This window comes from Mytilus galloprovincialis, unplaced genomic scaffold, assembly GCF_965363235.1.
Source record: "Mytilus galloprovincialis unplaced genomic scaffold, xbMytGall1.hap1.1 HAP1_SCAFFOLD_85, whole genome shotgun sequence".
Classification (NCBI taxonomy): Eukaryota; Metazoa; Mollusca; class Bivalvia; order Mytilida; family Mytilidae; genus Mytilus; species Mytilus galloprovincialis.
Window position 1 is genome coordinate 53,049 of NW_027468024.1, and position 13,391 is coordinate 66,439.

At 34.8% G+C, this 13,391-nt stretch overlaps 7 non-coding genes across 7 annotated transcripts; all 7 read left to right on the forward strand.

Moving 5' to 3' along the window:
• The first annotated feature begins 739 nt into the window (after window positions 1–739).
• LOC143060155 (U2 spliceosomal RNA) lies at window positions 740–932 on the forward strand. The gene has a single exon (XR_012973882.1). It is a non-coding gene; the product is annotated as a U2 spliceosomal RNA (small nuclear RNA).
• A 972-nt stretch (window positions 933–1,904) lies between these two features.
• On the forward strand, window positions 1,905–2,097 carry LOC143060158 (U2 spliceosomal RNA). The gene has a single exon (XR_012973885.1). It is a non-coding gene; the product is annotated as a U2 spliceosomal RNA (small nuclear RNA).
• Window positions 2,098–3,069: 972 nt separating this feature from the next.
• On the forward strand, window positions 3,070–3,262 carry LOC143060156 (U2 spliceosomal RNA). The gene has a single exon (XR_012973883.1). It is a non-coding gene; the product is annotated as a U2 spliceosomal RNA (small nuclear RNA).
• Window positions 3,263–5,888: 2,626 nt separating this feature from the next.
• On the forward strand, window positions 5,889–6,083 carry LOC143060160 (U2 spliceosomal RNA). Its single transcript, XR_012973887.1, has one exon. It is a non-coding gene; the product is annotated as a U2 spliceosomal RNA (small nuclear RNA).
• Window positions 6,084–8,722: 2,639 nt separating this feature from the next.
• On the forward strand, window positions 8,723–8,914 carry LOC143060159 (U2 spliceosomal RNA). The gene has a single exon (XR_012973886.1). It is a non-coding gene; the product is annotated as a U2 spliceosomal RNA (small nuclear RNA).
• Window positions 8,915–9,890: 976 nt separating this feature from the next.
• Window positions 9,891–10,083, forward strand: LOC143060139 (U2 spliceosomal RNA). The gene has a single exon (XR_012973867.1). It is a non-coding gene; the product is annotated as a U2 spliceosomal RNA (small nuclear RNA).
• A 2,631-nt stretch (window positions 10,084–12,714) lies between these two features.
• Window positions 12,715–12,907, forward strand: LOC143060170 (U2 spliceosomal RNA). The gene has a single exon (XR_012973896.1). It is a non-coding gene; the product is annotated as a U2 spliceosomal RNA (small nuclear RNA).
• Window positions 12,908–13,391: the final 484 nt, after the last annotated feature.

A 13,391-nucleotide genomic window follows, 5' to 3' on the forward strand; every position in this document is an offset into this window, starting at 1 on the left:
TCTGTTCTCTAAAAAGTTCTTTTCTTTTCTTGTAATGTAATATTTTTGTTGTCGCTTGCTTGTATTTATAACAGCACATGTCAGTGTATTAATGTATTCTCGTTCCTAAAAAGAAACTCTATACATTTTTAGCGTTACGGAAAAACGCGGGGAAAAGAATTACGTCCCCTTCTACTGTTTCAATCATCGTTAATAGCGACGTCGCCTCAGAACGAGGGCAAACGATGGAAACTGCAGTCGGCCGGTAAGTTTTTTCCTCCTTCTAAAATTTATTTAAAAATTGCTGTACCGGTCAATTCCTTTAAAAAATAGAACAGGTGAACTGTTTATGTTTGTGTTAACTAAACGAGACAGTGAAAAGTCCGTGCTGATTGTGAAAAAGCGTTGAATTTATTTTCTGATTAATGAAATTTCCTAGGCTTTAAAAACTGCGTTCGTCGGACCTAGGATGAATCTATTTCGTTCGATTAAGATTAAATACGTATACGTATGTTATACGTTTAAAAATATATTCTCGCGACTTGCCGTATTTCACAAGCCGCTTTTTATTTTCACACCCGTTTTGTCATGCAGAAATCGTTTCATGCTGTCAGGTATTTGAAGCAAAGCAAGATCTCGTGTTTCGTGTGCTTTTTGTATATAAATTTGCAAAATTTGTGTAGCTTTGGTTAAAATTAAAACACCGTGTTTGAGTAAGAAATAGGATTTGTAGGCTTTGGAAACTCGGAAAGATTTGAGTATCGCTTCTCGGCCTTTTGGCTAAGATCAAAGTGTAGTATCTGTTCTTATCAGCTTAATATCTGATACGTACCCCATGTGGGTACTTCGATATTAAACTGATTTTTGCAACTAGGTGAGATGTTAGATGCTTGCACCGCTCTTGCCACGAGTTGGCCTGGTATTGCAGTACCTCCAGGATCGGCTCACTCCCCTGTTTGGGGAGAAAATTAAAATAGAAAAATAGCTTTCCCTTCAATAGCCTGCGAAACAGCCCCAGTAAAATATTCTCTAATGCTTTTCACTGAGCACTACATGTGTACTTTTTCTATATATCTTTCTTATTTAAGGAGTTTGCGTAAATTGTATAGTTTTACTCATTGTTGTAAATCATTCTACTTCTCGTGCATGTAAAATAAGTTGCATTTTCTTTTTTTTTTTTTTTATGTCTGTTCTCTAAAAAGTTCTTTTCTTTTCTTGTAATGTAATATTTTTGTTGTCGCTTGCTTGTATTTATAACAGCACATGTCAGTGTATTAATGTATTCTCGTTCCTAAAAAGAAACTCTATACATTTTTAGCGTTACGGAAAAACGCGGGGAAAAGAATTACGTCCCCTTCTACTGTTTCAATCATCGTTAATAGCGACGTCGCCTCAGAACGAGGGCAAACGATGGAAACTGCAGTCGGCCGGTAAGTTTTTTCCTCCTTCTAAAATTTATTTAAAAATTGCTGTACCGGTCAATTCCTTTAAAAAATAGAACAGGTGAACTGTTTATGTTTGTGTTAACTAAACGAGACAGTGAAAAGTCCGTGCTGATTGTGAAAAAGCGTTGAATTTATTTTCTGATTAATGAAATTTCCTAGGCTTTAAAAACTGCGTTCGTCGGACCTAGGATGAATCTATTTCGTTCGATTAAGATTAAATACGTATACGTATGTTATACGTTTAAAAATATATTCTCGCGACTTGCCGTATTTCACAAGCCGCTTTTTATTTTCACACCCGTTTTGTCATGCAGAAATCGTTTCATGCTGTCAGGTATTTGAAGCAAAGCAAGATCTCGTGTTTCGTGTGCTTTTTGTATATAAATTTGCAAAATTTGTGTAGCTTTGGTTAAAATTAAAACACCGTGTTTGAGTAAGAAATAGGATTTGTAGGCTTTGGAAACTCGGAAAGATTTGAGTATCGCTTCTCGGCCTTTTGGCTAAGATGAAAGTGTAGTATCTGTTCTTATCAGCTTAATATCTGATACGTACCCCATGTGGGTACTTCGATATTAAACTGATTTTTGCAACTAGGTGAGATGTTAGATGCTTGCACCGCTCTTGCCACGAGTTGGCCTGGTATTGCAGTACCTCCAGGATCGGCTCACTCCCCTGTTTGGGGAGAAAATTAAAATAGAAAAATAGCTTTCCCTTCAATAGCCTGCGAAACAGCCCCAGTAAAATATTCTCTAATGCTTTTCACTGAGCACTACATGTGTACTTTTTCTATATATCTTTCTTATTTAAGGAGTTTGCGTAAATTGTATAGTTTTACTCATTGTTGTAAATCATTCTACTTCTCGTGCATGTAAAATAAGTTGCATTTTCTTTTTTTTTTTTTTTATGTCTGTTCTCTAAAAAGTTCTTTTCTTTTCTTGTAATGTAATATTTTTGTTGTCGCTTGCTTGTATTTATAACAGCACATGTCAGTGTATTAATGTATTCTCGTTCCTAAAAAGAAACTCTATACATTTTTAGCGTTACGGAAAAACGCGGGGAAAAGAATTACGTCCCCTTCTACTGTTTCAATCATCGTTAATAGCGACGTCGCCTCAGAACGAGGGCAAACGATGGAAACTGCAGTCGGCCGGTAAGTTTTTTCCTCCTTCTAAAATTTATTTAAAAATTGCTGTACCGGTCAATTCCTTTAAAAAATAGAACAGGTGAACTGTTTATGTTTGTGTTAACTAAACGAGACAGTGAAAAGTCCGTGCTGATTGTGAAAAAGCGTTGAATTTATTTTCTGATTAATGAAATTTCCTAGGCTTTAAAAACTGCGTTCGTCGGACCTAGGATGAATCTATTTCGTTCGATTAAGATTAAATACGTATACGTATGTTATACGTTTAAAAATATATTCTCGCGACTTGCCGTATTTCACAAGCCGCTTTTTATTTTCACACCCGTTTTGTCATGCAGAAATCGTTTCATGCTGTCAGGTATTTGAAGCAAAGCAAGATCTCGTGTTTCGTGTGCTTTTTGTATATAAATTTGCAAAATTTGTGTAGCTTTGGTTAAAATTAAAACACCGTGTTTGAGTAAGAAATAGGATTTGTAGGCTTTGGAAACTCGGAAAGATTTGAGTATCGCTTCTCGGCCTTTTGGCTAAGATCAAAGTGTAGTATCTGTTCTTATCAGCTTAATATCTGATACGTACCCCATGTGGGTACTTCGATATTAAACTGATTTTTGCAACTAGGTGAGATGTTAGATGCTTGCACCGCTCTTGCCACGAGTTGGCCTGGTATTGCAGTACCTCCAGGATCGGCTCACTCCCCTGTTTGGGGAGAAAATTAAAATAGAAAAATAGCTTTCCCTTCAATAGCCTGCGAAACAGCCCCAGTAAAATATTCTCTAATGCTTTTCACTGAGCACTACATGTGTACTTTTTCTATATATCTTTCTTATTTAAGGAGTTTGCGTAAATTGTATAGTTTTACTCATTGTTGTAAATCATTCTACTTCTCGTGCATGTAAAATAAGTTGCATTTTCTTTTTTTTTTTTTTTATGTCTGTTCTCTAAAAAGTTCTTTTCTTTTCTTGTAATGTAATATTTTTGTTGTCGCTTGCTTGTATTTATAACAGCACATGTCAGTGTATTAATGTATTCTCGTTCCTAAAAAGAAACTCTATACATTTTTAGCGTTACGGAAAAACGCGGGGAAAAGAATTACGTCCCCTTCTACTGTTTCAATCATCGTTAATAGCGACGTCGCCTCAGAACGAGGGCAAACGATGGAAACTGCAGTCGGCCGGTAAGTTTTTTCCTCCTTCTAAAATTTATTTAAAAATTGCTGTACCGGTCAATTCCTTTAAAAAATAGAACAGGTGAACTGTTTATGTTTGTGTTAACTAAACGAGACAGTGAAAAGTCCGTGCTGATTGTGAAAAAGCGTTGAATTTATTTTCTGATTAATGAAATTTCCTAGGCTTTAAAAACTGCGTTCGTCGGACCTAGGATGAATCTATTTCGTTCGATTAAGATTAAATACGTATACGTATGTTATACGTTTAAAAATATATTCTCGCGACTTGCCGTATTTCACAAGCCGCTTTTTATTTTCACACCCGTTTTGTCATGCAGAAATCGTTTCATGCTGTCAGGTATTTGAAGCAAAGCAAGATCTCGTGTTTCGTGTGCTTTTTGTATATAAATTTGCAAAATTTGTGTAGCTTTGGTTAAAATTAAAACACCGTGTTTGAGTAAGAAATAGGATTTGTAGGCTTTGGAAACTCGGAAAGATTTGAGTATCGCTTCTCGGCCTTTTTGCTAAGACCAAAGCGAGTTAAAAGTTAAACGTTCACAGTTATTTAGTCAAAATGGGATCAGTTGATGTACAGTTGTTGAGATGCAGTGCGAAGTTTATCTTCACAGATGGTGTTCCGGACAACCCGAGATCGTGGATTATCCGTATTCTGAAAACAGTTGTCTCCCCTGAGGATATTACAGCAGTTTTCAAGTGTGATATTGGTGGTGCATGGTATGCAACGTTTACGTCAGAAGAAATTTCAGAGAAAGTTGTTAACTCTGATTTTTCAGCACTAGATACCAAGATTAATGTGAGTCGTGCAGACAAAAGAACAGTTCAGTTAAAAGTTTTATGGTTACCTATTTGGATTAAAGTGTTAGCTGTTGAAGATTATTTTGAACAGTATGGGAAACTACTTACCTGTCATAGAGAAACTGAAAATGTAGAAGGTGTAACTTTTGCAAATGGAAATATTAAAGTGGCTTTAGAGATGAACGAACAGGATATATCAAGTATTCCGTATCGTGCCGTTATCGGAGGTAAAGACTGTCTGTTAACCGTATATGGAAGACCTCCAATGTGTCTTAAGTGTAAGCAAGTTGGACACATCCGTAAAAACTGTCCGTACATTAAAAAGGCACCGGTGCCTTCGCAAGAAGTGACTATACCTGAAACACAAAATAGTGATGTGACAGTTACAAGTGAACAGTCAAATGGTTCTATGTTGTGGAGTGATGCTGCTCCTGAACCCGAAACTCTTGTTATTGACACGGAAAAAACTGTGAAAAGTGGTAAAAAGAGAAAAGTGGGGAACAGTAAGGAGAAAGAGTACATTCGAGTTAGAAAGATGTTGGATGAAGATACAGGGAAAATCTTCACGGTAATAGGTAGAGTGGATGAGAATGGAGAATTAATTGAAGTGTTTCCTCAATCGGAAGTTGTTCAGATTTTAGGCGAAGATAACAAAGATAAAAGTAAGCATAGTAATTTGATAAAGAAACGTTGGCCAAAAATGACAGTAAAATTTGACAGTGATTACTATGATTAGTCAAAATATTGCAGTTTAGAAGTTCAAATTTAGATAGTGTTTGTTTTAATTTAAAGTTTATAGTACACGTTTAATTTAGAAAAGTGTTCTGTTTAAATGACATGAAAAGTTAAAAGTATTTATCGTAGCACACATGACAATGCATTATAGACTTTAGTGGGTTGTGTGTGTACGATATAGATTTTGATGTTAGATGTTAAATGTAATCACTTATAAATAGATATGTAGTTTGTGTTTTCATTCTGTTAAAGGTAAACATTATAGGTAAAATTTATCGGATGATATTTATTTATAGTTAAAGTTAAATATAATACTAGTTTACAAAAACTGGTTTTAATTATAAAGGTAAATTATTTAAAGGAAATTTATATATAGAATTGTAAAAGGAATTTAAAACACTTTGTTGTTTAATTTAAAAGGGGGGTTTTCAGTAATTATTTAGGGGTTTAAAAATAGATTTCATGTAAATTTATTTTTGGTAATTTCATTTAAAACTAAAAGTATTTGATTGTCAGTAAATTTCGGATGTATTTAATATTGAGTTACAATCGTATTATCTGTGATATATGATTTTAACTATTGATTGTATTCAATATAGTATTTGATATCTATTATTAATAAAATGTTTGAAATATAAAAAAAAAGTATCTGTTCTTATCAGCTTAATATCTGATACGTACCCCATGTGGGTACTTCGATATTAAACTGATTTTTGCAACTAGGTGAGATGTTAGGTGCTTGCACCGCTCTTGCCACGAGTTGGCCTGGTATTGCAGTACCTCCAGGATCGGCTCACTCCCCTCTTTGGGGAGAAAATTAAAATAGAAAAATAGCTTTCCCTTCAATAGCCTGCGAAACAGCCCCAGTAAAATATTCTCTAATGCTTTTCACTGAGCACTACATGTGTACTTTTTCTATATATCTTTCTTATTTAAGGAGTTTGCGTAAATTGTATAGTTTTACTCATTGTTGTAAATCATTCTACTTCTCGTGCATGTAAAATAAGTTTCATTTTCTTTTTTTTTTTTTTTATGTCTGTTCTCTAAAAAGTTCTTTTCTTTTCTTGTAATGTAATATTTTTGTTGTCGCTTGCTTGTATTTATAACAGCACATGTCAGTGTATTAATGTATTCTCGTTCCTAAAAAGAAACTCTATAAATTTTTAGCGTTACGGAAAAACGCGGGGAAAAGAATTACGTCCCCTTCTACTGTTTCAATCATCGTTAATAGCGACGTCGCCTCAGAACGAGGGCAAACGATGGAAACTGCAGTCGGCCGGTAAGTTTTTTCCTCCTTCTAAAATTTATTTAAAAATTGCTGTACCGGTCAATTCCTTTAAAAAATAGAACAGGTGGACTGTTTATGTTTGTGTTAACTAAACGAGACAGTGAAAAGTCCGTGCTGATTGTGAAAAAGCGTTGAATTTATTTTCTGATTAATGAAATTTCCTAGGCTTTACAAACTGCGTTCGTCGGACCTAGGATGAATCAACATGATCATGTTATTTCGTTCGATTAAGATTAAATACGTATACGTATGTTATACGTTTAAAAATATATTCTCGCGACTTGCCGTATTTCACAAGCCGCTTTTTATTTTCACACCCGTTTTGTCATGCAGAAATCGTTTCATGCTGTCAGGTATTTGAAGCAAAGCAAGATCTCGTGTTTCGTGTGCTTTTTGTATATAAATTTGCAAAATTTGTGTAGCTTTGGTTAAAATTAAAACACCGTGTTTGAGTAAGAAATTGGATTTGTAGGCTTTGGAAACTCGGAAAGATTTGAGTATCGCTTCTCGGCCTTTTTGCTAAGACCAAAGCGAGTTAAAAGTTAAACGTTCACAGTTATTTAGTCAAAATGGGATCAGTTGATGTACAGTTGTTGAGATGCAGTGCGAAGTTTATCTTCACAGATGGTGTTCCGGACAACCCGAGATCGTGGATTATCCGTATTCTGAAAACAGTTGTCTCCCCTGAGGATATTACAGCAGTTTTCAAGTGTGATATTGGTGGTGCATGGTATGCAACGTTTACGTCAGAAGAAATTTCAGAGAAAGTTGTTAACTCTGATTTTTCAGCACTAGATACCAAGATTAATGTGAGTCGTGCAGACAAAAGAACAGTTCAGTTAAAAGTTTTATGGTTACCTATTTGGATTAAAGTGTTAGCTGTTGAAGATTATTTTGAACAGTATGGGAAACTACTTACCTGTCATAGAGAAACTGAAAATGTAGAAGGTGTAACTTTTGCAAATGGAAATATTAAAGTGGCTTTAGAGATGAACGAACAGGATATATCAAGTATTCCGTATCGTACCGTTATCGGAGGTAAAGACTGTCTGTTAACCGTATATGGAAGACCTCCAATGTGTCTTAAGTGTAAGCAAGTTGGACACATCCGTAAAAACTGTCCGTACATTAAAAAGGCACCGGTGCCTTCGCAAGAAGTGACTATACCTGAAACACAAAATAGTGATGTGACAGTTACAAGTGAACAGTCAAATGGTTCTATGTTGTGGAGTGATGCTGCTCCTGAACCCGAAACTCTTGTTATTGACACGGAAAAAACTGTGAAAAGTGGTAAAAAGAGAAAAGTGGGGAACAGTAAGGAGAAAGAGTACATTCGAGTTAGAAAGATGTTGGATGAAGATACAGGGAAAATCTTCACGGTAATAGGTAGAGTGGATGAGAATGGAGAATTAATTGAAGTGTTTCCTCAATCGGAAGTTGTTCAGATTTTAGGCGAAGATAACAAAGATAAAAGTAAGCATAGTAATTTGATAAAGAAACGTTGGCCAAAAATGACAGTAAAATTTGACAGTGATTACTATGATTAGTCAAAATATTGCAGTTTAGAAGTTCAAATTTCGATAGTGTTTGTTTTAATTTAAAGTTTATAGTACACGTTTAATTTAGAAAAGTGTTCTGTTTAAATGACATGAAAAGTTAAAAGTATTTATCGTAGCACACATGACAATGCATTATAGACTTTAGTGGGTTGTGTGTGTACGATATAGATTTTGATGTTAGATGTTAAATGTAATCACTTATAAATAGATATGTAGTTTGTGTTTTCATTCTGTTAAAGGTAAACATTATAGGTAAAATTTATCGGATGATATTTATTTATAGTTAAAGTTAAATATAATACTAGTTTACAAAAACTGGTTTTAATTATAAAGGTAAATTATTTAAAGGAAATTTATATATAGAATTGTAAAAGGAATTTAAAACACTTTGTTGTTTAATTTAAAAGGGGGGTTTTCAGTAATTATTTAGGGGTTTAAAAATAGATTTCATGTAAATTTATTTTTGGTAATTTCATTTAAAACTAAAAGTATTTGATTGTCAGTAAATTTCGGATGTATTTAATATTGAGTTACAATCGTATTATCTGTGATATATGATTTTAACTATTGATTGTATTCAATATAGTATTTGATATCTATTATTAATAAAATGTTTGAAATATAAAAAAGTATCTGTTCTTATCAGCTTAATATCTGATACGTACCCCATGTGGGTACTTCGATATTAAACTGATTTTTGCAACTAGGTGAGATGTTAGGTGCTTGCACCGCTCTTGCCACGAGTTGGCCTGGTATTGCAGTACCTCCAGGATCGGCTCACTCCCCTCTTTGGGGAGAAAATTAAAATAGAAAAATAGCTTTCCCTTCAATAGCCTGCGAAACAGCCCCAGTAAAATATTCTCTAATGCTTTTCACTGCTACATGTGTACTTTTTCTATATATCTTTCTTATTTAAGGAGTTTGCGTAAATTGTATAGTTTTACTCATTGTTGTAAATCATTCTACTTCTCGTGCATGTAAAATAAGTTGCATTTTCTTTTTTTATGTCTGTTCTCTAAAAAGTTCTTTTCTTTTCTTGTAATGTAATATTTTTGTTGTCGCTTGCTTGTATTTATAACAGCACATGTCAGTGTATTAATGTATTCTCGTTCCTAAAAAGAAACTCTATAAATTTTTAGCGTTACGGAAAAACGCGGGGAAAAGAATTACGTCCCCTTCTACTGTTTCAATCATCGTTAATAGCGACGTCGCCTCAGAACGAGGGCAAACGATGGAAACTGCAGTCGGCCGGTAAGTTTTTTCCTCCTTCTAAAATTTATTTTAAAATTGCTGTACCGGTCAATTCCTTTAAAAAATAGAACAGGTGAACTGTTTTTGTTTGTGTTAACTAAACGAGGCAGTGAAAAGTCCGTGCTGATTGTGAAAAAGCGTTGAATTTATTTTCTGATTAATGAAGAAATTTCCTAGGCTTTAAAAACTGCGTTCGTCGGACCTAGGATGAATCAACATGATCATGTTATTTCGTTCGATTAAGATTAAATACGTATACGTATGTTATACGTTTAAAAATGTATTCTCGCGACTTGCCGTATTTCACAAGCCGCTTTTTATTTTCACACCCGTTTTGTCATGCAGAAATCGTTTCATGCTGTCAGGTATTTGAAGCAAAGCAAGATCTCGTGTTTCGTGTGCTTTTTGTATATAAATTTGCAAAATTTGTGTAGCTTTGGTTAAAATTAAAACACCGTGTTTGAGTAAGAAATAGGATTTGTAGGCTTTGGAAACTCGGAAAGATTGGAGTATCGCTTCTCGGCCTTTTGGCTAAGATCAAAGTGTAGTATCTGTTCTTATCAGCTTAATATCTGATACGTACCCCATGTGGGTACTTCGATATTAAACTGATTTTTGCAACTAGGTGAGATGTTAGGTGCTTGCACCGCTCTTGCCACGAGTTGGCCTGGTATTGCAGTACCTCCAGGATCGGCTCACTCCCCTCTTTGGGGAGAAAATTAAAATAGAAAAATAGCTTTCCCTTCAATAGCCTGCGAAACAGCCCCAGTAAAATATTCTCTAATGCTTTTCACTGCTACATGTGTACTTTTTCTATATATCTTTCTTATTTAAGGAGTTTGCGTAAATTGTATAGTTTTACTCATTGTTGTAAATCATTCTACTTCTCGTGCATGTAAAATAAGTTGCATTTTCTTTTTTTATGTCTGTTCTCTAAAAAGTTCTTTTCTTTTCTTGTAATGTAATATTTTTGTTGTCGCTTGCTTGTATTTATAACAGCACATGTCAGTGTATTAATGTATTCTCGTTCCTAAAAAGAAACTCTATAAATTTTTAGCGTTACGGAAAAACGCGGGGAAAAGAATTACGTCCCCTTCTACTGTTTCAATCATCGTTAATAGCGACGTCGCCTCAGAACGAGGGCAAACGATGGAAACTGCAGTCGGCCGGTAAGTTTTTTCCTCCTTCTAAAATTTATTTTAAAATTGCTGTACCGGTCAATTCCTTTAAAAAATAGAACAGGTGAACTGTTTTTGTTTGTGTTAACTAAACGAGGCAGTGAAAAGTCCGTGCTGATTGTGAAAAAGCGTTGAATTTATTTTCTGATTAATGAAGAAATTTCCTAGGCTTTAAAAACTGCGTTCGTCGGACCTAGGATGAATCAACATGATCATGTTATTTCGTTCGATTAAGATTAAATACGTATACGTATGTTATACGTTTAAAAATGTATTCTCGCGACTTGCCGTATTTCACAAGCCGCTTTTTATTTTCACACCCGTTTTGTCATGCAGAAATCGTTTCATGCTGTCAGGTATTTGAAGCAAAGCAAGATCTCGTGTTTCGTGTGCTTTTTGTATATAAATTTGCAAAATTTGTGTAGCTTTGGTTAAAATTAAAACACCGTGTTTGAGTAAGAAATAGGATTTGTAGGCTTTGGAAACTCGGAAAGATTGGAGTATCGCTTCTCGGCCTTTTTGCTAAGACCAAAGCGAGTTAAAAGTTAAACGTTCACAGTTATTTAGTCAAAATGGGATCAGTTGATGTACAGTTGTTGAGATGCAGTGCGAAGTTTATCTTCACAGATGGTGTTCCGGACAACCCGAGATCGTGGATTATCCGTATTCTGAAAACAGTTGTCTCCCCTGAGGATATTACAGCAGTTTTCAAGTGTGATATTGGTGGTGCATGGTATGCAACGTTTACGTCAGAAGAAATTTCAGAGAAAGTTGTTAACTCTGATTTTTCAGCACTAGATACCAAGATTAATGTGAGTCGTGCAGACAAAAGAACAGTTCAGTTAAAAGTTTTATGGTTACCTATTTGGATTAAAGTGTTAGCTGTTGAAGATTATTTTGAACAGTATGGGAAACTACTTACCTGTCATAGAGAAACTGAAAATGTAGAAGGTGTAACTTTTGCAAATGGAAATATTAAAGTGGCTTTAGAGATGAACGAACAGGATATATCAAGTATTCCGTATCGTACCGTTATCGGAGGTAAAGACTGTCTGTTAACCGTATATGGAAGACCTCCAATGTGTCTTAAGTGTAAGCAAGTTGGACACATCCGTAAAAACTGTCCGTACATTAAAAAGGCACCGGTGCCTTCGCAAGAAGTGACTATACCTGAAACACAAAATAGTGATGTGACAGTTACAAGTGAACAGTCAAATGGTTCTATGTTGTGGAGTGATGCTGCTCCTGAACCCGAAACTCTTGTTATTGACACGGAAAAAACTGTGAAAAGTGGTAAAAAGAGAAAAGTGGGGAACAGTAAGGAGAAAGAGTACATTCGAGTTAGAAAGATGTTGGATGAAGATACAGGGAAAATCTTCACGGTAATAGGTAGAGTGGATGAGAATGGAGAATTAATTGAAGTGTTTCCTCAATCGGAAGTTGTTCAGATTTTAGGCGAAGATAACAAAGATAAAAGTAAGCATAGTAATTTGATAAAGAAACGTTGGCCAAAAATGACAGTAAAATTTGACAGTGATTACTATGATTAGTCAAAATATTGCAGTTTAGAAGTTCAAATTTAGATAGTGTTTGTTTTAATTTAAAGTTTATAGTACACGTTTAATTTAGAAAAGTGTTCTGTTTAAATGACATGAAAAGTTAAAAGTATTTATCGTAGCACACATGACAATGCATTATAGACTTTAGTGGGTTGTGTGTGTACGATATAGATTTTGATGTTAGATGTTAAATGTAATCACTTATAAATAGATATGTAGTTTGTGTTTTCATTCTGTTAAAGGTAAAATGAAGAAATTTCCTAGGCTTTAAAAACTGCGTTCGTCGGACCTAGGATGAATCAACATGATCATGTTATTTCGTTCGATTAAGATTAAATACGTATACGTATGTTATACGTTTAAAAATGTATTCTCGCGACTTGCCGTATTTCACAAGCCGCTTTTTATTTTCACACCCGTTTTGTCATGCAGAAATCGTTTCATGCTGTCAGGTATTTGAAGCAAAGCAAGATCTCGTGTTTCGTGTGCTTTTTGTATATAAATTTGCAAAATTTGTGTAGCTTTGGTTAAAATTAAAACACCGTGTTTGAGTAAGAAATAGGATTTGTAGGCTTTGGAAACTCGGAAAGATTGGAGTATCGCTTCTCGGCCTTTTGGCTAAGATCAAAGTGTAGTATCTGTTCTTATCAGCTTAATATCTGATACGTACCCCATGTGGGTACTTCGATATTAAACTGATTTTTGCAACTAGGTGAGATGTTAGGTGCTTGCACCGCTCTTGCCACGAGTTGGCCTGGTATTGCAGTACCTCCAGGATCGGCTCACTCCCCTCTTTGGGGAGAAAATTAAAATAGAAAAATAGCTTTCCCTTCAATAGCCTGCGAAACAGCCCCAGTAAAATATTCTCTAATGCTTTTCACTGCTACATGTGTACTTTTTCTATATATCTTTCTTATTTAAGGAGTTTGCGTAAATTGTATAGTTTTACTCATTGTTGTAAATCATTCTACTTCTCGTGCATGTAAAATAAGTTGCATTTTCTTTTTTTATGTCTGTTCTCTAAAAAGTTCTTTTCTTTTCTTGTAATGTAATATTTTTGTTGTCGCTTGCTTGTATTTATAACAGCACATGTCAGTGTATTAATGTATTCTCGTTCCTAAAAAGAAACTCTATAAATTTTTAGCGTTACGGAAAAACGCGGGGAAAAGAATTACGTCCCCTTCTACTGTTTCAATCATCGTTAATAGCGACGTCGCCTCAGAACGAGGGCAAACGATGGAAACTGCAGTCGGCCGGTAAGTTTTTTCCTCCTTC